Genomic DNA, 27,576 nt, shown 5'->3' with positions numbered 1-27,576 from the left:
CTAAACAATGAACGTGTCATATTACCCTGACAATTAGGAACGTCAATGACCACCCATTTCAGGTCGTCTGGGACATGGGGGGCTTCAAGGAAATGAGCGCAGAGTTTCGTAGTAATGCGCCTACACCTGATATTACTGCGGTGCTCATTTATTTTTAACTTCACGGGTCTAGTCGTCATGCCCATGTAGCGTAAACCACAAGGGCACGTGATCATGTAGATACACTGTCTGGTGTTGCAGTTTGTGTGGTTTGTAAGGCGCCAGTGGCCAAAAGGTTCTAAGTCAAGGGTCTTGATGGCATTGGTCAAAGGGCATACGTTACACTGCCCAAATGGATAGTGGCCAATCACTGGAGGAAGATTTCAGAGTGACGATTGTGAGTTGTCCCTAAGATTGCTACGGGGTAGAGTATGTACCACTAAATCCTTAATGTTCTGAGTCCTCTCAAATGCGAAGAGAGGTCTAGGGATAGTCTCTCCTCCACTTGTTAGAATTGCCCACCTCTTCTTAATTAATTTTTTAACATCATTGGATGATGGGGTGAAGGTTGAGACACAAGTGAGACGTGGGATGCGCTCCTTGCTCTCACTGCTTAGAAGAGCTTCTCGGTTGTTGTTTCGGGCTCTCTTGCGAGCTTGTTTCACGATATGTGTTGTGTACTGACGTGCATGTAGTTTTATCTGTAGGTCATCAGCTTGAACCTCATAAGCCGTCAGTGAACTGCAGCTGCGTCGTAACCTGAGGAATTGCCCAAAGGGGAGATTGTCACATAGGGATTTAGGGTGGTGGCTGTCATATGTCAGTAAACTGTTGCAGTCAGTAGATTTATGATAAGTGCATGTAAACAGTTTACCATTGTGAATACTGATCAACAGATCAAGAAAAGCCACCTGGGTAGTAGAAACAGTGGAAGTGAATTTGCGATAAGGATCAAGTGAATTAATCCAATCACTGAAATGGTTGATTTCAGCCAGGGGGCCCTGCCATACTATCAAGATGTCGTCAATATAACGACACCATAACTTAATATAGTCATGGAAAGGATTAGTATGAGTGAGGATAAACTGCTTCTCAAATTTATACATATACAAGCAAGCCAGACTCTGGGCGAAGGTACTACCCATTGAGGTACCCCGGATCTGGTGGAAAAGCTGCTCCTTAAACTGAAAGAATTTTTTTGTCAGTGCCAAAGTCGCACATTGCATGATGAAAGTTATAGGAGAAGACAAATTCCAAGGGTCTTCACGCAATAAAGCTTCCACTGCCTGTAATGTTGCCTCTTGGGGTATATTTGTGTAGAGGACCTCGACTTCGAGGGTGATCAATCCATGGACCTCCACTGTGGTGTTAATAGTCTCAATTAAATTCAACACATCTTTCGTGTCTTGTAAATAGGTGGATGTTCCCTTACCCAAAGGTTGGAAAAAATGGTCACAAAAGATGGACAAGGGTTCAAGCACTGAGCCTATCCCAGATACGATGGGACGTCCAGGGGGAAGAAGTTTTCCCTTGTGAATCTTGGGTAAGTAATAAAAGTAAGGGGTCCGGGGATTCGTAGTGTCTCGAATGCCGCCTCCTTAGGAGATATCCAAGAGTTATTCAGAGCTTCTTCTGTCATTGACCTGATCTGGGACTGGAGTGTGGAAGTTGGATCCCTAGCCATAGGGACTTAATAAGTCAAATCACTGAGGAGGCGTAAGCATTCTTGTCTATAATCACCAGTGTTCATAATGACAATCGCCCCTCCCTTGTCAGCCCGTTTGATAACAATGCTTGGGTAATTAGCTAATCTTGCTAAAGCTTCTCTTTCGACCATAGAGATATTACTAAATGGTTATCTAGGTCGCAAAGAAGACTTTTCCCAGGGTGACCTTAATGAGTTTAGTTGACTGGATGGACAGTACACTTTATTGTAAGTGACTGCGATGTTTGGCTTGGTTTAGTAGATTTTTGATAAACTACACTATAATGCCTTAATTTTTGTGATACAGGAGAAGTGTCTTTTTGATGTATGGTCCTGAAGAAGCGTTCAGATGGCTTTGAGATAATTTCTTGCCCCCATCATTCCTAGAAAGTGTTTGAGCATTACCTCATTTTATCACTTTCAATTTGTTTTTAACCTTGGTCTTATCCCCTTTCTGCCCATTAAATGAGAATTTCCAATCGGGGTATAGAACCAATTTTAACTCTCTCCTGCTCTTGAATCGTGACCTGCCTGTAGGTCTTAGTTCACCACGGCAGTTACTCTAAAAGATCTCCGGCAAAGAGCCCCCTAACTCGGAGCCCGTCAGACATTGCAGCGCCAGTCTGACGAGGAGCACCCCAATGATGAAGCATGACATCCGAATGGATGTGTGAGGGCTCTTGCTCCTAAACCATAGGGTTTCCCTTATTTTCTGCCAGGAACAGTGTATTCATTTTGTCTATTGGCACAATAATGTACCCAGGAAGGTATTACATGACTTGGCATAATAACCTGAACATGCTATTACACAGCTGATTACAACTTAGGTAGACTAATAAAACAGGGATGTATTATGAAGTATAAATGTTAATTACTTAACCTTTGCAATACTTTGAATGATTATTGCTGAGTTGTAGTAGTTACAAAATGTAAATACATGTGATCTTTAGATGAATAGTGTATAAGAAATAACCATATAACGTAAAAGACCAACTATTTTGTATATGTACTCATTTCGTGGCATGTGGCAGGACTCTCTATATACCACCTGAGACTCGGTTTTCTGACAGGATTGTCTGATTTTTAATGCTCTGCTCATAAACGCATAACTCTGTGAGACGGGAGAGACAGACACTTTCCAGTTCTCCTTCTGTCCAAATAGGCCATTATTACCTTTTGGGAGTTAGAGGATTTATCAGGTGTCACTCCTGTAATTTGGTGGGGGGAGGGGTAGCATGACAGAAGGTTTACCCCAGACACTCCAGGATCGCTGTGTTCTTCTGATACAGAAATACCCAAAGAGTGGCAAACATGTGACTGCTAGGCTCATCCCATTGGACTTTATACAATCTGCATCTGATTAATTAAACTCTATTGCCCTCATTACAGGAGGCATGTGGTGTATTCCCTGGTTGGATACTCCCCCAGGCCATTCTATCTTTCCCAGTGTCACTGGGCACAGAATTCCTAGGTCCACAACCTCCAGACACAATATTTGTAGATCTAGAGACTACTGGACCAGACTTTAGAGCAGAGTTGCAGGGGCTGAGGCCAGATATAGTATTCCCCCTCTCACTTACTGCAACATGGTGAACAGTAGATGATTCCCAGAGTTGCAACTTAACCCCCTCACCCTCTTGCTGCTGCGTCACCCATATCCCACCACCATGGCCCTAAAAATAGTTCCAGCACACTGCTTTAAACATGTAGTAAATGTGTATGGTTTGGGCCCATGACCACCCCTATCATAGTGGAAAGACTTGCAGATTTGGACTGTATTCCCAGGTCCATGCCTTGTTCCTCATTTGGAGCAAATAAATTGTGATGCCAGGATTTAGAAGAGGGAATACTGGCCAGAATCAGAGATTCCAGCCCTGCGCTATCCCTGCACTTAGGATAAAATGAGATTTATATTTTGGGAGATGGAATATCCATCACCGTTGTGACGAAGTAATCCCTCCACCAAACTCTATATCAGGCCCTTAATCAGGGTTTGGTCGTAATTTGGGTAGATTATGAAACATTTTTTTCTCTCCTGCATTTAGGTATATATGCATAGACACCTTTCTCGAGAATATCTGCAGAGAGTTCCTTAAAGGATAAACATGTAAACGGATAACATTTGAGGGTGGTGTGGTCTATCTTCCAGTTGTTCCTAACGAGTACTGAGTATTTCACCGTGAGACACTATAGGCTTCTTTCTCTCGAGTTCTTAAAACAGCCAGTTGGGTATTGTTGTTAGGAGAGTTATGGAGGAATTTGTTTTTTAGACCTTCACTGTGCAAAAAAATCGGCTTTCAGAAAGCATAATCTACTTCTACAGTTTTATTGATTAGATGCTTCATTCATATTTGCAAGTTGTGTTGGAGAAAAGGGAGTAGCAGCATGTTTTTGAAGTTGCTGTAGAGAAATTAAAGAGCCATGTTCTTGGAAAGAGGATGACTAGAGTAGGTACAGAGAGACATTCATTATGAATTACGTGTCAGGTGTAAGAACAAAAAAGTAGATCAGCATCCTAAAATTGAATCTTTAGACTACTTCTTGATTGGGTGCTAAGCAGGACTTGGTGAACTTTAAATTACTTCAGAGTAATGCAAGTAATTTTGACAATATTGTATTAAGCTTGCTACATGAATTTCCAGAAATTCCACCATTACACCACTTTGTGTAAATTTGCACCATTTATGGTGAACATGCCATTTACAGTAAAGATTTACTTTGAGCACACGGGAAAAACAGAAAGTGAGTGGCTGTTGTTGGCGGTGCTTTTCTGTGCACTATTTTATAGCGGGAAATGTGCTCTCGCGTAAAAACAAGTACACAATTTGCGTTTTGTGTACTTTCGTGTAACGTAGCGGAAATTTTGTGTAATTACACCAAAATAAATTATGTAATTTTCTCTCACCACATATCCTGAGAGACCAACTGATGGTGTTATCTAATTAAAACAAGTCAGAAAATGTGTTGTTTGATGAGAGCGTGACTTTTGAGCAAACCTTAACCTATGCAGTGTCTACACATCAATGGGAAAATGATCAATTCTACCGGTTTTGAGAGGAAAGAGTCTTCAATGTGTGCTAGCATGGAGTGTAGATAGGAGTAGTTCAGGTAGTCTACAATAGGATTACCTCTGTGACATGTGTTACCATATGGCAGATGAGATGCATTGTGAACGAAATTAAATAGAGGAAGACTGTTCCTAACACACCTTCCACCTTGTACATTCTACATCCATAAAATAGACCAAAAACAAACACTGAAGTATGCTTCGCAAATAATACATGATCAGGAAAAGGTAAAGATTATATAGGCAACCACACACAAGGAGAGGCAAGACAACCAAGAAGAATAACCAAGCAACAAGGAAAAGAATTAGACAAGGAAACAGACTTTCCTACCTCAGTTCTTTGGAGCTTTTTTCTTCTTCATGTTATTAAGTTTAATTTTTTAAACATTATTGTTCTCACATTTCCTGCAGGCAAGTAATAATTTATTAAAGTTCTTAACTGTTACCACCCCCACCACTCAGGGCCTCCAGCTGTGCGCAGCAGACTGCTGGCCGCAGGGCCTTGCCGGAGCCAACTCCCAGCAGGTATCCCACTACCACGCACTGCCTTTCACCATGCACAGAAAGGATTAGCTGCAGAGCCAACTGGATGTACATGGCCAACCCACCACAAACACTCACTCCTCCCCCCCTTTTTAAAAAAAAGGTTTTCCAATCCTGCTGGACTCTCACAGGAAGTGGTGCTGACTAGCATGTCCGACCCAAAACTTGTTCTAAATTTGGCCTGGGTGGCCCCCATACATGGTACAGGGGATCAGAGTGCCCCTACCCCTCCTCCTTGTACTTTAATTTTTTATTATTTTCAGGACACACGGACCACCACAAAATGTTCAAGGTAGGAGCTGACGTAGATTAACAATTTTGTTGGAAAGTTTTGGAAGATTCCTAAAACTGCACTAAAGTTATTAGCAAAATAAAAACCTTCTACGTAAGGAAAGTCTGACCAAACTATAGCTACCTAGTATATTTATGGATAGATAGATAGATAGATAGATAGATAGATAGATAGATAGATAGATAGATAGATAGATAGATACATAGATAGATAGATAGATAGATAGATAGATAGATAGATAGATAGATAGACAGATAGATAGATAGATCGATTTTTCAACTTTGCTCCTTACATGTAGACCTCTCAGATTTAGGGTGATCTTCCCCCAACATTTTGCCTTCACCCCCACTATTTTTGCTGATCTTGTTTTTATTGGCCTTAGGACTCTGGGCATTTTACCACTGTTAATAAGTGCTAAAGTACATGTGCTCCCTCTCTAAAACATGGTAACGTCAGCTTATACCCAATTGACATGTTAGATTTACTTGAAAGTCCCTAGTATCCTCGATGACAATGCCGGAATTTGCACTGCAGCCATGCTGCACCTGGGAACTGATGAATCGCTTCGACTGATCGATGCATCTTCAATGCAGATCCTCGCAACACTCTTCAACCAGGATTTAAGGTACTCTGTTCAGCAGGCCTAACTGGGTCCCTGTAGCTGGCACATGCTCTATTGCAGTCGGCCTGAATTTTTGACTTTGTCCCTGTCTGGCATGACCAGATATCCACAGTTGTTTTGTTCTTGTTCAATTTATTAAAAAATACTCAATTTTGCTCATCTGGTGTGAGATCCTTTTGTGTGGTATTTTTCAGTTTATTACGCTTTGAAATGTTGGACAAATACTTTACACTTTGCGTCTGAGGTCAGACTGATGGCTCTGTGACAAACTACCAAGGGCTGAGCACAAGTTAATTTACGGTTGAATTATACCTCACAATTGTACCTCACAGAAAGTAGTGTTTTTTCCAAAGGCCTGTACCAAGAGAAACTGGAGGACAGGAAAGCAGAAAGGGAGCTCAAGCTGCAGATGGCCAAGATGAGACTAGATACAGAGGAAAAAAAGGCTGAGAGAGTTTTGACAGAAAAGAAAATGATGCTGGATCATGACAGAAGCCTGAAAGAACTAGAGATCAAAGCAAGACAAGGCTCAGAATCCAGCAATGGTGGCAGATTACCAGCAGAGACTGGAGGTAACAAGGTGTGCATACCCAAAGACCTGGCAGCCAACTATGTGTGGGAGAGTATATTGACAAATTCCTTGCTATGTATGAGGTTGCCCAGAGGGTGCACAAGGTGCAGAGAAGCCATGGGGATTGGTGGGTATTTAGTGGAAACATGTGCCTGCAGTGGGTAGGGGTACACCAGTGATAGATGATCAGATCAAGAATGTCCATTTGAAAGCCATACTTGCTGCGAGATTTTGGGTTGATCCCTGAGAAAAATTGACAGAGGTTCAGTGACAGCCAGAAACATCCATTCCAGTCTTGGGTAGACTTCTTAGATTACTCATGTAAGGCACTGAATGTTTGTGAGAGTGGCAGCAAAGGTAATTATTATGATAGGTTGTACAACTTATTTAAAGGAAGCACATGCTCAATATCTGTTTTTTAGAGCTGTGCTAGCATCTGGTGGATACCAAGGTAATTGACCCCAGGAAGCTTGCTGAGAAGGAAGATATCTGGCTTAGTACCTGGATGTCTAAGAAGGCATCTGGAGGGGGAGAACCCCAAAAGGGTGGTTAGGGTTCCCACCAGAAGGAGGAGGGAGAGACAAAAATAAAAAGGAGTTCTCAGAAGGCCCCCAAAATAATTCACAGGGGAAAAAGTCCAAATCCCAATCTGGCCTCCAAAATGAAGGACTTGTAGACAGAAATATTGCTACGTTTGTCCCTAAGTGCTATGAGTGCTACCAGTATGGGCATAACAAGAGAGATGCTAAGTGCTCCAAGAGGGCACCACCCGCAGTGGTGAGCAGTCCAACAGTTGGCCACTATGCTGCTTGGGGAGGAGTTGGCTCCAGTCAAGAAAAAGCGGTAGATGAGATAACCTTTGTGTCTCTAGGTGGTAGAAAGATGGTACCTAAGTAGGTCTGGGTGGAAATATAATTCCGCTCACGGAGCTAGCAGAATTCAGGTAGCTCCATGTTACACGTGTAACACGGAGTCCATCCAGCACATGGCGAAATTATATTCCCATTGGGCACATGAAACTCCATAAATGTCCACTTGTGAATGAGATTTGCTGCTCGTAGTGTTATTTCTGGTCACCACGGATCCTCCTGGTGCCATTTTGTGTTGACTGCGAACTGTAGCGGCTCTGCTTCTTGAGTAGATTTTCAACTCGAGAAGCAGGTATATTAACTCAAAAATACCTTTTCATAGGAACATTCTACTTGAATGGACGGTTCAGGTGTTTTTTAGTGCAAAAGGCATTATTTTAACTTTGTTTTCCACAGGAAGGAAGGACCCTAGAGACTCCAACTTCCCCTTTCTGTCTAGAAGGCTACTCGCAGTGCTTTTTCCATCACCTGGCCACTTTTCATTTGGATTTCAAGGTGAAAGGATTACTCTTTTTGTCTACAATTACTGCTGCATGTATACTGTTGGATTGTGAGAACTTTGTTTTTGTGACATCACAACAAGTGAGTCCAAAACCCTTTGCATAAGGGTGTTATTTGACAGCGGGCATGCACCAGTATTGTATTTGTTCTTTTATTCGATTTTTGAATCTCCTTGTGGTGAGTCACCTGGAGTTGCAGTAGAGGCCCAGTATTTTTTGTCTTTTTTAAGAGAAAATATTTGCACATGCAAGTACATTTTCTCATGTTTGTTAAACTACCACTGTCAAAGTAGTCATCATATAGCCTAGTCTGCCTACGGGCCATCCAGCCAGTACTATGTGAATGAAGAAGTGCATGAGCTATCTGAGACCATAATCCTTCGCTGGGGTGTTAATCCAAGACTGAAAAGAGAGATTGTGTCTTCTAAAGAGTAAATAAATGCCACAATACTTGATCCACTGTTCAAAAAAATATTTGTCACTTTCATTCCTTTTACAGAAATGGATGTTTCACTATACAAGACGTGGATTGTTGAGCAAGTGAGAGACCTGGAAGAAGAATGTTAGGAAGCTAGAGTGCTGGGCAAAAGATCTGGGTTGTAGTCTTCAACCTCCATAGAGGGCAATGCTGTTGTCTCGCCGAAGCCAATGCCAGCAACACCAGCAACAGCAACAGTGGCAGCAACAGAGCAATCAACAGAAGAATTAGATCCAACCTCTGCAATGGCCTGGTTTCAGTTCCACAGGGTTTAAAATGAGTGCAGAGGCGAAGGCAACAGAGGTCAAGCAAGTGGCAGCACCAATGACCATTCAGAGGGTGGACCAAGACCGCCTGCCATCCCAAAAGAGGTCTACCTGCCTACCCATTGTTCTATTAGTATGCGAAGATGTGCTAATGGCCAGAGATCAGCAGGCTAGCAATAAAGTATCTGGCTTGTCCTGTAGCCAGTGTGTCTGTTGAGTCCCTCTCCTCAAAATGTGAAGAGATTAACAATGATTAAAAAGAACCAACACTTCAGACCACACAATTACACTGTTCCTGAAACACCATATGAGGAGGATGCGGGCGAATAGTCAGACTCAAGTGCGTTAACTGACCAACTTCAGGGCGAAGCCCTTGAGTTTTAGGAGGGACTCTGCTTCCCTGACTGAGTAGGTCACTGTAGAACTGTCATCTTTATCATCGAACTGCTTTGCAAAAAAAAAAAAAGATATACCTAGAAGAAGATGATCATATATTTTGTGCCTGACTTATGCAGCCTCACCATTTATTCACATGTGTGGCCAGATTTTAGTTGGACTTGTGTGCACTAAAGAAACCTCCTGGTTTCCTTAAGACAATGCATGCCTCCGTCCTATGTCTATCCTTCTTTTTTCATTCCCTGGCTGGGCAGCACCAATAAAGATAATTAATTTACAAGACTGGCATTGTGTTGCTTCCATAGGAAAAGTCTATTGAGTTGATTCAATACGACAGTTGTCTACCACCGTTCTTGGATTGGAACAGGTAACTATTGCACCAATGAGCGATATATTATATTGAGTGAGTGTGAGTGATGATGATTCATGTGGTTGTGATGGATTTAAGCCCAGGTCTCTGACTGGGGGTGAATGTTTGCCATTGTTCAGCATTCTGTCCATCATCTGTTCCTTTTGCATTTGTCACCCTAAGTGTGTCAGATATACCTAGATGAGGATCCCAGGCTCACTCTGCTAGTAGATTCAAGCTAGTCTGGCTGATGAGTGTTGATACCCTAAAACCGGTTGCAGGGTACTTGTTTCCAGCCAAGGGAGGACCTGGGCTGGGAGTGCGGGCTAGACTGTTCCATGGGGAGCAGTGTCAAGACTGACTTGCATATGGATGGGTCTAAACTAGGGCAGCATGGTGGGCAAAATAACAATGGATTTAGGCCCAGATCTCTGACTTGGGGTTAATATTTGACATTGTTCAGCATTCCGTCCATCATCTGTTCTTTTTTGTATAATTCATGTGGTGGCAGACAGTGAAGTTATTTTGTTGTTTGTAAAATTAACTTTGATGATTTGCAATCTTTGGGGACTGATGGGTGATTCTTCATGATAGTGATTGGCCCTTTCACACTTAGCTAGATTTACTTGCATGGTCCACTCTTTTCTCTACATTGTTCTGGTTCTTTAGCCCCTTAGCTGCTGGGCCTTTTCCCCCCCAGTGCTGAGCCCTTTTTTGGCTATTTGGGGTAGTTCGCGCTTAGGGCTTCATAACTTTTTGTCCACATAAGCTAACCACGGCAAATTTGCGTCCTTTTTTTCCAACATCCTAGGGATGCTAATGGTATCCAGAGTTTGTGGTTTTCCCTGGAGGAGACCAAGAAAATAGCCAAAATACAGTGAAAATTTTGTTTTTTCCAAAAAAATTGGAAAAAAGGGCTGCAGAAGAAGGCTTGTGGTTTTTTCCCTGAAAATGCCATCAACAAAGGGTTTCTGGTGCTGAAATCACTATCTTCCCACCTTTCAGGAACGGGCAGACTTGAATCAGAAAACCAAATTTTTCAACACAAATTTGGCATTTTACTGGGACATACCCCATTTTTACTATATTTCGTGCTTTCAGCCTCCTTCCAGTTAGTGACAGGAATGGGTATGAAACCAATGCTGGATCCCGGAATGCTAAACATTTCTGAAAACTAGACAAAATTCTGAATTCAGCAAGGGGTCATTTGTGTAGATCCTACAAGGTTTTTCTACAGAAAATAACAGCTGAAATAAAAAAATATTGAAATTGAGCTGAAAACAACAGCCATTTTTCTTTATGTTTTACTCTGTAACTTTTTCCTGCGATGTCAGATTTCTGAAAGCAATATACCGTTTTGTCTGCTGGACACTTCTGGTTGCGGGGATATAAAGGGCTTGTAGGTTCATCAAGCACCCTAGGTACCCAGAGCCAATAAATGAGCTGCACCCTGCAGTTGGTTTTCATTCTATACTGGGTATACAGCAATTCATTTGCTGAAATATGAAGAGTGAAAAAGAGGTATCAAGAAAACCTTTGCATTTCCAAAATGGGATCAAGATAAGGTTTTGAGGAGCAGTGGTTATTTGCACATCGCTGAATTCCGAGGTGCCCATACTAGCATGTGAATTGCAGGGCATTTCTCAAATAGACGTCTTTTTTACACACTCTCTTATATTTGGAAGGAAAAAATGTAGAGAAAGATAAGGGGCAATAACACTTGTTTTGCTATTCTATGTTCCCCCAAGTCTCCCGATAAAAATGATACCTCACTTGTGTGGGTAGGCCTAGTGCCCGCGACAGGAAATGCCCCAAAACACAACATGGACACATCCTATTTTTTTTATAGAAAACACAGCTGTTTTTTCCAAAGTGCCTACCTGTAGATTTTGGCCTCTAGCTCAGCCGGCACATAGGGAAACCTACCAAACCTGTGCATTTTTGAAAACTAGAGACCTAGGGGAATCCAAGATGGGGTGACTCGTGGGGCTCTGACCAGGTTATGTTACCCAGAATCCTTTGCAAACCTCAAAAAGTGGCTAAAAAAACAAGTTTTCGTAACATTTCGGTGACAGAAAGTTCTGGAATCTGAGAGGAGCCTCAAATTTCCTTCCACCCAGCGTTCCCCCAAGTCTCCCGATAAAAATGATACCTCACTTGTGTGGGTAGGCCTAGAGCCTGCGACAGGAAACGCCCCAAAGCGCAACGTGGACACATACAAATTTTTGGAAGAAAACAGAGGTGTTTTTTGCGAAGTGCCTACCTGTAGATTTTGGCCTCTAGCTCAGCCGGCACCTAGAGAAACCTACCAAACCTGTGCATTTCTGAAAACTAGAGACCTAGGGGAATCCAAGGAGGGGTGACTTGCGGGGCTCGGACCAGGGTCTGTTACCCAGAATCCTTTGCAAACCTCAAAAAGTGGCTAAAAAAACAAGTTTTCCTCACGTTTCGGTGACAGAAAGTTCTGGAATCTGAGAGGAGCCACAAATTTCCTTCTACCCAGCGTTCCCCCAAGTCTCCCGATAAAAATGATACCTCACTTGTGTGGGTAGGCCTAGCGCCCGCGACAGGAAATGCCCCAAAACACAACATGGACACATCACATTTTTTCATAGAAAACAGTGCCTACCTGTGGATTTTGGCCTCTACTCAGCCGGCACCTGGGGAAACCTACCAAACGTGTGCATTTCTGAAAACTAGAGACCTAGGGGAATCCAAGGAGGGGTGACGTGCGGGGCTCGGACCAGGTTCTGTTACCCAGAATCCTTTGCAAACCTCAAAATGTGGCTAAAATAACACGTTTTCCTCACATTTCGGTGACAGAAAGTTCTGGAATCTGAGAGGAGCCACAAATTTCCTTCCACCCAGCGTTCCCCCAAGTCTCCCGATAAATATGATACCTCACTTGTGTGGTTAGGCCTGGTGCCTGCGACAGGAATAGATCACACAACGGTCAATGTTGGTCCTTACGTGAGGCAGCTGTTGACCCTGGGGTGATCCATTCCTGACACAGGCACTAGGTGTAGGGACTCTAGTGGGGTAGTGTTTTTATCAGGACAGGTGAGGAGTCACTGGGTGGTAGGAATGTTGTGGATCCCAGCATATTCCTGTAGTTTGTGTGACAGAAATGCGAGAAAAATTGAGTTTTTTTTTCAACATTTCAGCTTTGCAGGGTATTCTGGGTAAGAAAACTTTGGGGAATCCACACAAGTCACACCTCTGTGGACTCCCCCGAATGTCAAGTTTCCAGAAATGTTTGGGTTTAGTGTGTTTCTCTATATGGCCGCCGAATCCAGGACCAAAAACACAGGTGCCTGCCTTACAAAACCAGTTTGTTTTGCCATAGACAATTTTGATGTCTCCACAATATGATTTGGGTGGTGGAATTTGGGGCTGAACTAAATTGGGGAGTGTAGGAGGCTGGACTGGCTTGTAGTGAGTACCAAGGGGTACTTGCACCTTGCACCAGGCCCAGTTATCCCTTATTAGTGTATAGGGTGTCTAGCAGCTAAGGCTGATAGATAATGGTAGCTTAGCAGAGCAGCTTAGGCTGAACTAGGAGACGTGTGAAGCTACTACAGTACCACTTAGTGTCATATGCACAATATCATAAGAAAACACAATACACAGTTATACTAAAAATAAAGGTACTTTATTTGTATGACAATATGCCAAAGTATCTTAGAGTGTACCCTCAGTGAGAGGATAGGAAATATACACAAGATATATATACACAATAGCAAAAATATGCAGTATAGTCTTAGAGAACAGTGCAAACAATGTATAGTTACAATAGGATGCAATGGGGAAACATAGGGATAGGGGCAACACAAACCATATACTCCAAAAGTGGAATGCGAACCACGAATGGACCCCAAACCTATGTGACCTTGTAGAGGGTCGCTGGGACTATTAGAAAATAGTGAGAGTTAGAAAAATAACCCTCCCCAAGACCCTGAAAAGTGAGTGCAAAGTGCACTAAAGTTCCCCTAAGGACAAAGAAGTCGTGTTAGAGGAATAATGCAGGAAAGACACAAACCAACAATGCAACAACTGTTTATTTCCAATCTAGGGTACCTGTGGAACAAGGGGACCAAGTCCAAAAGTCACAAGCAAGTCGGAGATGGGCAGATGCCCAGGAAATGCCAGCTGCGGGTGCAAAGAAGCTTCTACTGGACAGAAGAAGCTGAGGTTTCTGCAGGAACGAAAAGGGCTAGAGACGTCCCCTTTGGTGGACGGATCCCTCTCGCCGTGGAGAGTTGTGCAGAAGTATTTTCCCGCCGAAGGAACGCCAACAAGCCTTGCTAGCTGCAAATCGTGTGGTTAGCGTTTTTGGACGCTGCTGTGGCCCAGGAGGGACCAGGAGGTTGCAAATTGGACCAGGAGAGAGAAGGGATGTCGAGCAAGACAAGGAGCCCTCTCAGCAGCAGGTAGCACCCGGAGAAGTGCCAGAAACAGGCACTACAAGGATGCGTGAAACGGTGCTCACCCGAAGTCGCACAAAGGAGTCCCACGTCGCCGGAGACCAACTTAGAACGTCGTGCAATGCAGGTTAGAGTGCCGTGGACCCAGGCTTGGCTGTGCACAAAGGATTTCCGCCGGAAGTGCACAGGGGCCGGAGTAGCTGCAAAAGTCGCGGTTCCCAGCAATGCAGCCCAGCGAGGTGAGGCAAGGACTTACCTCCACCAAACTTGGACTGAAGAGTCACTGGACTGTGGGGGTCACTTGGACAGAGTCGCTGGATTCGAGGAACCTCGCTCGTCGTGCTGAGAGGAGACCCAAGGGACCGGTAATGCAGCTTTTTGGTGCCTGCGGTTGCAGGGGGAAGATTCCGTCGACCCACGGGAGATTTCTTCAGAGCTTCTGGTGCAGAGAGGAGACAGACTACCCCCACAGCATGCACAACAGGAAAACAGTCGAGAAGGCGGCAGGATCAGCGTTACAGAGTTGCAGTAGTCGTCTTTGCTACTATGTTGCAGGTTTGCAGGCTTCCAGCGTGGTCAGCAGTCGATTCCTTGGCAGAAGGTGAAGAGAGAGATGCAGAGGAACTCGGATGAGCTCTTGCATTCGTTATCTAAAGTTTCCCCAGAGACAGAGACCCTAAATAGCCAGAAAAGAGGGTTTGGCTACCTAGGAGAGAGGATAGGCTACTAACACCTGAAGGAGCCTATCAGCAGGAGTCTCTGACGTCACCTGGTGGCACTGGCCACTCAGAGCAGTCCAGTGTGCCAGCAGCACCTCTGTTTCCAAGATGGCAGAGGTCTGGAGCACACTGGAGGAGCTCTGGACACCTCCCAGGGGAGGTGCAGGTCAGGGGAGTGGTCACTCCCCTTTCCTTTGTCCAGTTTCGCGCCAGAGCAGGGCTAAGGGGTCCCCTGAACCGGTGTAGACTGGCTTATGCAGAATTGGGCACATCTGTGCCCAACAAAGCATTTCCAGAGGCTGGGGGAGGCTACTCCTCCCCTGCCTTCACACCATTTTCCAAAGGGAGAGGGTGTCACACCCTCTCTCAGAGGAAGTTCTTTGTTCTGCCATCCTGGGCCAGGCCTGGCTGGACCCCAGGAGGGCAGATGCCTGTCTGAGGGGTTGGCAGCAGCAGCAGCTGCAGTGAAACCCCAGGAAGGGCAGTTTGGCAGTACCAGGGTCTGTGCTACAGACCACTGGGATCATGGGATTGTGCCAACTATGCCAGGATGGTATAGAGGGGGCAATTCTATGATCATAGAAATGTTACATGGCCATATTCGGAGTTACCATTGTGAAGCTACATATAGGTAGTGACCTATATGTAGTGCACGCGTGTAATGGTGTCCCCGCACTCACAAAGTTCAGGGAATTGGCTCTGAACAATGTGGGGGCACCTTGGCTAGTGCCAGGGTGCCCACACACTAAGTAACTTTGCACCTAACCTTTACCAGGTAAAGGTTAGACATATAGGTGACTTATAAGTTACTTAAGTGCAGTGTAAAATGGCTGTGAAATAACGTGGACGTTATTTCACTCAGGCTGCAGTGGCAGGCCTGTGTAAGAATTGTTAGAGCTCCCTATGGGTGGCAAAAGAAATGCTGCAGCCCATAGGGATCTCCTGGAACCCCAATACCCTGGGTACCTCAGTACCATATACTAGGGAATTATAAGGGTGTTCCAGTAAGCCAATGTAAATTGGTAAAAATGGTCACTAGCCTGTTAGTGACAATTTGGAAAGAAATGAGAGAGCATAACCACTGAGGTTCTGATTAGCAGAGCCTCAGTGAGACAGTTAGTCACTACACAGGTAACACATTCAGGCACACTTATGAGCACTGGGGCCCTGGGTTACCAGGGTCCCAGTGACACATACAACTAAAACAACATATATACAGTGAAAAATGGGGGTAACATGCCAGGCAAGATGGTACTTTCCTACACAACCCCCCCCCCCCAAACGAAGGACAATAAGACTAGCCATGACCTGATGAGTCTTCATTGTCTAAGTGGAAATATCTGGAGAGTCCATCTGCATTGGAGTGGCTACTCCCAGGTCTATGTTCCACTGTGTAGTCCATTCCCTGTAGGGATATGGACCACCTCAACAATTTAGGATTTTCACCTTTCATTTGTTTTAGCCAAAGTAGAGGTTTGTGGTCTGTCTGAACAATGAAGTGAGTGCCAAACAGGTATGGCCTCAACTTCTTCAGAGCCCAGACCACAGCAAAGGCCTCCCTCTCAATGGCAGACCAACGCTTTTCTCTAGGGGTCAACCTTCTACTAATAAAAGCAACAGGTTGATCCTGGCCCTCAGAATTAAGTTGTGATAGGACTGCCCCTACTCCTAATTCAGATGCATCAGTTTGGACATAGAATTTTTTAGAGTAACAAGGGCTTTTCAGGACAGGTGCAGAGCACATGGCCTGCTTCAGCTCCTCAAAAGCTTTCTGACAGTTTGCTGTCCATAATACCTTTTTAGGCATTTTCTTGGATGTGAGGTCATTAAGAGGGGCTGCAATGGAGCCATAGTTCTTAATGAACCTCCTGTAATACCCAGTGAGGCCTAGGAAGGCTCTCACCTGAGTCTGAGCGGTAGGGGGAACCCAATCAATAATAGTTTTGATTTTCCCCTGAAGTGGTGCAATCTGTTCCCCACCAACAAGGTGTCCCAGATAAACCACCTTACCCTGCCCTATCTGGCACTTTGAAGCCTTGATAGTGAGGCCTGCCTTTTGCAGGGCCTCCAAAACTTTCCATAGGTGGACCAGGTGATCATCCCAGCTGGAGCTAAAGACAGCTATATCGTCCAAATATGCTGCACTGAAAGCTTCCAGCCCTTGCAGGACTGTGTTCACCAACCTCTGAAAAGTGGCAGGTGCATTTTTCAAACCAAAAGACATTACAGTAAACTGGTAATGTCCTCCAATGGTCGAAAATGCAGTCTTAGGTTTAGCATCTTCTGACAATTTGATCTGCCAATACCCTGCAGTCAAATCAAAAGTGCTTAGATACTTGGCAGATGCCAGTGTATCTATGAGCTCATCTGCCCTGGGTATAGGGTGAGCATCAGTTTTGGTTACCAAGTTGAGACCTCTATAGTCTACACAAAACCGCATTTCCTTCTTTCCATCTTTGGAATGGGGTTTTGGTACCAGTACCACAGGAGAAGCCCATGGACTGTCAGAGTGCTCAACCACTCCTAGTTCTAACATTTTCTTGACCTCTTGCTTTATGCAGTCCCTGACATGGTCAGGCTGCCTATAGATCTTACTTTTGACAGGTAAACTGTCTCCAGTATCTATAGTGTGCTCACACCAAGAAGTGGTACCTGGCACAGTAGAGAAGAGTTCAGAGAATTGATCTAGGAGATTTATGCAATTATCTTTCTGCTCAGCAGTAAGACAATCAGCCAAAACTACACCTTCCACAAGAGCATCTTGTTCTGTGAAAGAGAAGAGATCAGGTAGAGGATCACTGTCTTCTTCCTGTCCCTCATCAGTTGCCATGAGCAGGGTGAGATCAGCCCTGTCATAGTAGGGTTTCAGGCGGTTGACATGGAGCACCCTAAGGGGACTCCTGGCAGTGCCTAAGTCAACTAAATAGGTGACTTCTCCCTTCTTTTCAACAATTGTGTGGGGACCACTCCATTTATCTTGGAGTGCTCTTGGGGCCACAGGCTCCAAGACCCACACTTTCTGCCCTGGTTGGTACTGAACCAAAACAGCCTTCTGATCATGCCATTGCTTCTGGAGCTCTTGGCTGGCCTGAAGGTTTTTACTGGCCTTTTTCATGTACTCAGCCATCCTTGATCTGAGGCCAAGTACATAATCCACAATATCCTGCTTAGGAGCTTTTAAAGGTTGTTCCCAACCCTCCTTTACAAGTGTGAGTGGACCCCTAACAGGGTGTCCAAAAAGAAGTTCAAAGGGGCTGAAGCCCACTCCTTTCTGGGGTACCTCCCTGTAGGCAAAAAGGAGGCATGGTAGAAGGATATCCCATCTCCTGCGGAGTTTTTCAGGGAGACCCATAATCATGCCTTTGAGAGTTTTATTAAATCTCTCCACCAGTCCATTTGTTTGTGGATGATAGGGTGTTGTGAACTTGTACGTTACACCACACTCCTTCCACATGGCCTTTAAGTATGCAGGCATGAAATTGCTTCCACTGTCTGATACCACTTCCTTTGGGAAGCCCACCCTAGAAAATATTCCCAGGAGGGCCTTTGCCACTGCAGGTGCTGTAGTGGTCCTTAAAGGAATAGCTTCAGGATATCTTGTGGCATGGTCCACTACCACCAAGATAAATCTATTGCCTGAAGCAGTAGGAGGGTCAAGGGGGCCAACTATGTCAACCCCTACCCTTTCAAAGGGAACCCCAACCACAGGCAGTGGAATAAGGGGTGCCTTTGGGGTGCCACCTGTCTTGCCACTGGCTTGACAGGTTTCACAGGACTTACAAAATTCCTTTGTGTCCTCAGACATCCTAGGCCAATGAAACAATGGAACCAGTCTGTCCCAAGTTTTCATTTGACCCAGGTGCCCAGCTAGGGGAATGTCATGTGCCAGGGTTAGGAGGAACTTTCTGTACTCCTGAGGAATCACTAATCTCCTGGCAGCTCCAGGTTTAGGATCCCTATGCTCAGTGTACAAGAGGTTGTCCTCCCAGTAAACTCTGTGAGAGTCGCTGACATCCCCATTAGCCTGTTTGACAGCTTGCTGTCTGAGACCCTCTAATGTGGGACAGGTTTGCTGTGCCACACTCAGCTCCTCTCTGGCAGGCCCCCCTTCACCCAAAAGCTCAGCAGTGTCTGCTTCCAGCTCCTCTGGTGTAGGTTCTGCACAGGGAGGGAATTCTTCTTCCTCAGAAGTAGAATCCACTGTAGAGGGAGGGATAGTAGGAAGTGGTTTGCTTCCACTAGCCCTAGCTTTAGGGAGCACTTGGTCCATTGTTCCAGGATCCAAGCTTCCCTGTCCTTTTTGCTTTTTGGCCTGAGCCCTTGTCAAAGCAAAAATATGCCCTGGGATGCCCAGCATTGCTGCATGGGCCTCCAACTCCACATCTGACCAAGCTGATGTCTCCAAATCATTCCCTAATAGACAGTCTACAGGTAAATCTGAAGCTACCACAACTTTCTTTGGACCAGTAACCCCCCCCAGAAGAGATTTACAACAGCCATGGGGTGGCTAAGTGTGTTGTTGTGAGCATCGGTTACTTGGTACTAGTGACCAAGTAGGTGTTGTTCAGGGTGGACCAATTTCTCTATGACCATAGTCACACTGGCACCAGTGTCCCTGTAGGCCTGAACCTCAACACCATTTATTAGGGTTAGCTGCTTGTACTTATCCATATTAAGGGGACAAGCAACTAAGGTGGCTAAATCAATAGCCCCCTCAGAGACTAACACAGCCTCTGTGGCCTCCCTAATAAGGCCAACCCCAACTAAGTTACCAATAGTGAGCCCAGCTACTCCCTTGGATTGGCTATTAGTAGGTGTGCTCCCACCACCACTGCTATTAGTAGGGACACTAGGTGTAGCAGTAGGGGTTGTAGTGGTAGGAGGCTTGGTGCCTTTCTTTGGACAACTGGGATCTGTTGTCCAATGGCCTTTTATTTTACATAAATAGCACCATGGTTTCTTTTCCTTGTTCTGATTAGAAGAGGATTTGGGCCCACCACCCCCACCAGAGTGTTTTTGTGGGCCTGATGAAGACTCATTTTTAGATTTGTCCCCACCCTTGTCTGAAGACTTACCATCCTTCTTCTTGTTGCCATCTTTGTCACCCCCTGTATGAACTTTTCTGTTCACCCTTGTTCTGACCCATTTGTCTGCCTTCTTTCCCAATTCTTGGGGAGAGGTCAGATCAGAGTCCACCAAGTACTGGTGCAACAAATCAGACACACAATTATTAAGAATATGCTCTCTCAGGATCAAGTTATACAGGCTGTCATAATCAGTAACTTTACTGCCATGTAACCACCCCTCCAAGGCCTTCACTGAATGGTCAATGAAATCAACCCAGTCTTGTGAAGACTCCTTTTTGGTCTCTCTGAACTTTATCCTGTATTGTTCAGTGGTTAAGCCATAACCATCCAGGAGTGCATTCTTAAGAACTTGGAAATTATTAGCATCATTTTCTTTCACAGTAAGGAGCCTATCCCTACCTTTTCCACTAAATGATAGCCATAGGATAGCAGCCAACTGCCTTTGAGGGAAATCCTGTACAACACAGGCCCTCTCAAGTGCAGCAAACCACTTGTTAATGTCATCCCCCTCCTTGCAAGGGGGAACTATCTTGTGCAGATTCCTGGAATCTTGCTCTTTTGCAGGATGACTATGGGGAATACTGCTGCTGCCACCATGGGTTTCTAAACCCAGTTTCTGTCTCTCCTTCTCTACTTCTAAAGTCTGTCTATCCAAATCCAGCTGTTGCTTCTTGAGCTTCAGTCTGGTTTGTTCCACTCTCAATCTATTTAGCTCCCTTTCTAACAATCTGTCATCAGGGTGGGTGGGAGGGACATGCCTTGAAACAGAAGTATGGTGAGAATGGACAGAAGGAGACCTGTCCCTTACAGAAGCCACCCTAACAGCTTGGCTAACAGAAACATCACTACCAGTATGGTGAGAATAAATGCTTTTGCTATGATGTGAGACAACACTATTTATATGGTGTGGCTCATCATCATTACCAACTATGCTAGACTGTCTAGTAATGGGCAGGCTAGGAAGTTTCTTTCCTGAATCTTTTCCTGGGGGAGTCCCTGGATCTGATTGAGAACCATTAGCTACTTTTTCAACAGATTGGGCACTTATGGCCTTATCCTGTACTCTAAGCATGTTAATTAACAGTTCTATGGAAGGATTCTTCCCTACACTCAAACCTCTCTCTATGCAGAGATTCCTTGCTCCTTTCCAGCTAAGGTGATCATATGCAAGTTTGGACAGATCAACATTTTGGCCTGTGCCAGACATTTTTAGAGAGAGTTAAAGTGATAGTAAAAGATAAAAAGTTTGTCAGAGCTTTTAGAAAGACAGAGAAAAAAACTTTTACAACTTTTTAGAACTTTTTAGAAAGTTAGAAGTACTTTTCAGCACTTAGAAAAGAGTGAAAAGAGGAAATGCAAAACTTTTTGGCTATGTGTATATACACTGACCTTGTTTTGTATATTTTTCTCTTATGAAAAGTACAATGACAAGAGTGGTAAGTAGTCTCAAAGCACTTATCCCACTGCTGCACAACCAATGTAGGAGGCTGGACTGGCTTGTAGTGAGTACCAAGGGGTACTTGCACCTTGCACCAGGCCCAGTTATCCCTTATTAGTGTATAGGGTGTCTAGCAGCTAAGGCTGATAGATAATGGTAGCTTAGCAGAGCAGCTTAGGCTGAACTAGGAGACGTGTGAAGCTACTACAGTACCACTTAGTGTCATATGCACAATATCATAAGAAAACACAATACACAGTTATACTAAAAATAAAGGTACTTTATTTTTATGACAATATGCCAAAGTATCTTAGAGTGTACCCTCAGTGAGAGGATAGGAAATATACACAAGATATATATACACAATAGCAAAAATATGCAGTATAGTCTTAGAAAACAGTGCAAACAATGTATAGTTACAATAGGATGCAATGGGGAAACATAGGGATAGGGGCAACACAAACCATATACTCCAAAAGTGGAATGCGAACCACGAATGGACCCCAAACCTATGTGACCTTGTAGAGGGTCGCTGGGACTATTAGAAAATAGTGAGAGTTAGAAAAATAACCCTCCCCAAGACCCTGAAAAGTGAGTGCAAAGTGCACTAAAGTTCCCCTAAGGACAAAGAAGTCGTGTTAGAGGAATAATGCAGGAAAGACACAAACCAACAATGCAACAACTGTGGATTTCCAATCTAGGTTACCTGTGGAACAAGGGGACCAAGTCCAAAAGTCACAAGCAAGTCGGAGATGGGCAGATGCCCAGGAAATGCCAGCTGCGGGTGCAAAGAAGCTTCTACTGGACAGAAGAAGCTGAGGTTTCTGCAGGAACGAAAAGGGCTAGAGACTTCCCCTTTGGTGGACGGATCCCTCTCGCCGTGGAGAGTCGTGCAGAAGTGTTTTCCCGCCGAAAGAACGCCAACAAGCCTTGCTAGCTGCAAATCGTGCGGTTAGCGTTTTTGGACGCTGCTGTGGCCCAGGAAGGACCAGGAGGTCGCAAATTGGACAAGGAGAGAGAGGGGACGTCAAGCAAGACAAGGAGCCCTCTCAGCAGCAGGTAGCACCCGGAGAAGTGCCAGAAACAGGCACTACGAGGATGCGTGAAACGGTGCTCACCCGAAGTCGCACAAAGGAGCCCCACATCGCCGGAGACCAACTTAGAACGTCGTGCAATGCAGGTTAGAGTGCCGTGGACCCAGGCTTGGCTGTGCACAAAGGATTTCCACCGGAAGTGCACAGGGGCCTGAGTAGCTGCAAAAGTCGCGGTTCCCAGCAATGCAGCCCAGCGAGGTGAGGCAAGGACTTACCTCCACCAAACTTGGACTGAAGAGTCACTGGACTGTGGGGGTCACTTGGACAGAGTCGCTGGATTCGAGGGACCTCGCTCGTCGTGCTGAGAGGAGACCCAAGGGACCGGTAATGCAGCTTTTTGGTGCCTGCGGTTGCAGGGGGAAGATTCCGTCGACCCACGGGAGATTTCTTAGGAGCTTCTGGTGCAGAGAGGAGGCAGACTACCCCCACAGCATGCACAAGCAGGAAAACAGTCGAGAAGGCGGCAGGATCAGCGTTACAGAGTTGCAGTAGTCGTCTTTGCTACTATGTTGCAGGTTTGCAGGCTTCCAGCGCGGTCAGCAGTCGATTCCTTGGCAGAAGGTGAAGAGAGAGATGCAGAGGAACTCGGATGAGCTCTTGCATACGTTATCTAAAGTTTCCCCAGAGACAGAGACCCTAAATAGCCAGAAAGGAGGGTTTGGCTACCTAGGAGAGAGGATAGGCTACTAACACCTGAAGGAGCCTATCAGCAGGAGTCTCTGACGTCACCTGGTGGCACTGGCCACTCAGAGCAGTCCAGTGTGCCAGCAGCACCTCTGTTTCCAAGATGGCAGAGGTCTGGAGCACACTGGAGGAGCTCTGGACACCTCCCAGGGAAGGTGCAGGTCAGGGGAGTGGTCACTCCCCTTTCCTTTGTCCAGTTTCGCGCCAGAGCAGGGCTAAGGGGTCCCCTGAACCGGTGTAGACTGGCTTATGCAGAATTGGGCACATCTGTGCCCAACAAAGCATTTCCAGAGGCTGGGGGAGGCTACTCCTCCCCTGCCTTCACACCATTTTCCAAAGGGAGAGGGTGTCACACCCTCTCTCAGAGGAAGTTCTTTGTTCTGCCATCCTGGGCCAGGCCTGGCTGGACCCCAGGAGGGCAGATGCCTGTCTGAGGGGTTGGCAGCAGCAGCAGCTGCAGTGAAACCCCAGGAAGGGCAGTTTGGCAGTACCAGGGTCTGTGCTACAGACCACTGGGATCATGGGATTGTGCCAACTATGCCAGGATGGTATAGAGGGGGCAATTCCATGATCATAGACATGTTACATGGCCATATTCGGAGTTACCATTGTGAAGCTACATATAGGTAGTGACCTATATGTAGTGCACGCGTGTAATGGTGTCCCCGCACTCACAAAGTTCAGGGAATTGGCTCTGAACAATGTGGGGGCACCGTGGCTAGTGCCAGGGTGCCCACACACTAAGTAACTTTGCACCTAACCTTTACCAGGTAAAGGTTAGACATATAGGTGACTTATAAGTTACTTAAGTGCAGTGTAAAATGGCTGTGAAATAACGTGGACGTTATTTCACTCAGGCTGCAGTGGCAGGCCTGTGTAAGAATTGTTAGAGCTCCCTATGGGTGGCAAAAGAAATGCTGCAGCCCATAGGGATCTCCTGGAACCCCAATACCCTGGGTACCTCAGTACCATATACTAGGGAATTATAAGGGTGTTCCAGTAAGCCAATGTAAATTGGTAAAAATGGTCACTAGCCTGTTAGTGACAATTTGGAAAGAAATGAGAGAGCATAACCACTGAGGTTCTGATTAGCAGAGCCTCAGTGAGACAGTTAGTCACTACACAGGTAACACATTCAGGCACACTTATGAGCACTGGGGCCCTGGGTTACCAGGGTCCCAGTGACACATACAACTAAAACAACATATATACAGTGAAAAATGGGGGTAACATGCCAGGCAAGATGGTACTTTCCTACACAACCCCCCCCCCCCAAACGAAGGACAATAAGACTAGCCATGACCTGATGAGTCTTCATTGTCTAAGTGGAAATATCTGGAGAGTCCATCTGCATTGGAGTGGCTACTCCCAGGTCTATGTTCCACTGTGTAGTCCATTCCCTGTAGGGATATGGACCACCTCAACAATTTAGGATTTTCACCTTTCATTTGTTTTAGCCAAAGTAGAGGTTTGTGGTCTGTCTGAACAATGAAGTGAGTGCCAAACAGGTATGGCCTCAACTTCTTCAGAGCCCAGACCACAGCAAAGGCCTCCCTCTCAATGGCAGACCAACGCTTTTCTCTAGGGGTCAACCTTCTACTAATAAAAGCAACAGGTTGATCCTGGCCCTCAGAATTAAGTTGTGATAGGACTGCCCCTACTCCTAATTCAGATGCATCAGTTTGGACATAGAATTTTTTAGAGTAACAAGGGCTTTTCAGGACAGGTGCAGAGCACATGGCCTGCTTCAGCTCCTCAAAAGCTTTCTGACAGTTTGCTGTCCATAATACCTTTTTAGGCATTTTCTTGGATGTGAGGTCATTAAGAGGGGCTGCAATGGAGCCATAGTTCTTAATGAACCTCCTGTAATACCCAGTGAGGCCTAGGAAGGCTCTCACCTGAGTCTGAGCGGTAGGGGGAACCCAATCAATAATAGTTTTGATTTTCCCCTGAAGTGGTGCAATCTGTTCCCCACCAACAAGGTGTCCCAGATAAACCACCTTACCCTGCCCTATCTGGCACTTTGAAGCCTTGATAGTGAGGCCTGCCTTTTGCAGGGCCTCCAAAACTTTCCATAGGTGGACCAGGTGATCATCCCAGCTGGAGCTAAAGACAGCTATATCGTCCAAATATGCTGCACTGAAAGCTTCCAGCCCTTGCAGGACTGTGTTCACCAACCTCTGAAAAGTGGCAGGTGCATTTTTCAAACCAAAAGACATTACAGTAAACTGGTAATGTCCTCCAATGGTCGAAAATGCAGTCTTAGGTTTAGCATCTTCTGACAATTTGATCTGCCAATACCCTGCAGTCAAATCAAAAGTGCTTAGATACTTGGCAGATGCCAGTGTATCTATGAGCTCATCTGCCCTGGGTATAGGGTGAGCATCAGTTTTGGTTACCAAGTTGAGACCTCTATAGTCTACACAAAACCGCATTTCCTTCTTTCCATCTTTGGAATGGGGTTTTGGTACCAGTACCACAGGAGAAGCCCATGGACTGTCAGAGTGCTCAACCACTCCTAGTTCTAACATTTTCTTGACCTCTTGCTTTATGCAGTCCCTGACATGGTCAGGCTGCCTATAGATCTTACTTTTGACAGGTAAACTGTCTCCAGTATCTATAGTGTGCTCACACCAAGAAGTGGTACCTGGCACAGTAGAGAAGAGTTCAGAGAATTGATCTAGGAGATTTATGCAATTATCTTTCTGCTCAGCAGTAAGACAATCAGCCAAAACTACACCTTCCACAAGAGCATCTTGTTCTGTGAAAGAGAAGAGATCAGGTAGAGGATCACTGTCTTCTTCCTGTCCCTCATCAGTTGCCATGAGCAGGGTGAGATCAGCCCTGTCATAGTAGGGTTTCAGGCGGTTGACATGGAGCACCCTAAGGGGACTCCTGGCAGTGCCTAAGTCAACTAAATAGGTGACTTCTCCCTTCTTTTCAACAATTGTGTGGGGACCACTCCATTTATCTTGGAGTGCTCTTGGGGCCACAGGCTCCAAGACCCACACTTTCTGCCCTGGTTGGTACTGAACCAAAACAGCCTTCTGATCATGCCATTGCTTCTGGAGCTCTTGGCTGGCCTGAAGGTTTTTACTGGCCTTTTTCATGTACTCAGCCATCCTTGATCTGAGGCCAAGTACATAATCCACAATATCCTGCTTAGGAGCTTTTAAAGGTTGTTCCCAACCCTCCTTTACAAGTGTGAGTGGACCCCTAACAGGGTGTCCAAAAAGAAGTTCAAAGGGGCTGAAGCCCACTCCTTTCTGGGGTACCTCCCTGTAGGCAAAAAGGAGGCATGGTAGAAGGATATCCCATCTCCTGCGGAGTTTTTCAGGGAGACCCATAATCATGCCTTTGAGAGTTTTATTAAATCTCTCCACCAGTCCATTTGTTTGTGGATGATAGGGTGTTGTGAACTTGTACGTTACACCACACTCCTTCCACATGGCCTTTAAGTATGCAGGCATGAAATTGCTTCCACTGTCTGATACCACTTCCTTTGGGAAGCCCACCCTAGAAAATATTCCCAGGAGGGCCTTTGCCACTGCAGGTGCTGTAGTGGTCCTTAAAGGAATAGCTTCAGGATATCTTGTGGCATGGTCCACTACCACCAAGATAAATCTATTGCCTGAAGCAGTAGGAGGGTCAAGGGGGCCAACTATGTCAACCCCTACCCTTTCAAAGGGAACCCCAACCACAGGCAGTGGAATAAGGGGTGCCTTTGGGGTGCCACCTGTCTTGCCACTGGCTTGACAGGTTTCACAGGACTTACAAAATTCCTTTGTGTCCTCAGACATCCTAGGCCAATGAAACAATGGAACCAGTCTGTCCCAAGTTTTCATTTGACCCAGGTGCCCAGCTAGGGGAATGTCATGTGCCAGGGTTAGGAGGAACTTTCTGTACTCCTGAGGAATCACTAATCTCCTGGCAGCTCCAGGTTTAGGATCCCTATGCTCAGTGTACAAGAGGTTGTCCTCCCAGTAAACTCTGTGAGAGTCGCTGACATCCCCATTAGCCTGTTTGACAGCTTGCTGTCTGAGACCCTCTAATGTGGGACAGGTTTGCTGTGCCACACTCAGCTCCTCTCTGGCAGGCCCCCCTTCACCCAAAAGCTCAGCAGTGTCTGCTTCCAGCTCCTCTGGTGTAGGTTCTGCACAGGGAGGGAATTCTTCTTCCTCAGAAGTAGAATCCACTGTAGAGGGAGGGATAGTAGGAAGTGGTTTGCTTCCACTAGCCCTAGCTTTAGGGAGCACTTGGTCCATTGTTCCAGGATCCAAGCTTCCCTGTCCTTTTTGCTTTTTGGCCTGAGCCCTTGTCAAAGCAAAAATATGCCCTGGGATGCCCAGCATTGCTGCATGGGCCTCCAACTCCACATCTGACCAAGCTGATGTCTCCAAATCATTCCCTAATAGACAGTCTACAGGTAAATCTGAAGCTACCACAACTTTCTTTGGACCAGTAACCCCCCCCAGAAGAGATTTACAACAGCC

The sequence above is a fragment of the Pleurodeles waltl genome, chromosome 5, assembly GCF_031143425.1.
Source record: "Pleurodeles waltl isolate 20211129_DDA chromosome 5, aPleWal1.hap1.20221129, whole genome shotgun sequence".
Taxonomy (NCBI): domain Eukaryota; kingdom Metazoa; phylum Chordata; class Amphibia; order Caudata; family Salamandridae; genus Pleurodeles; species Pleurodeles waltl.
The sequence above is the reverse complement of the archived record's forward strand: the minus strand, read 5'-3'. Positions refer to the sequence as shown.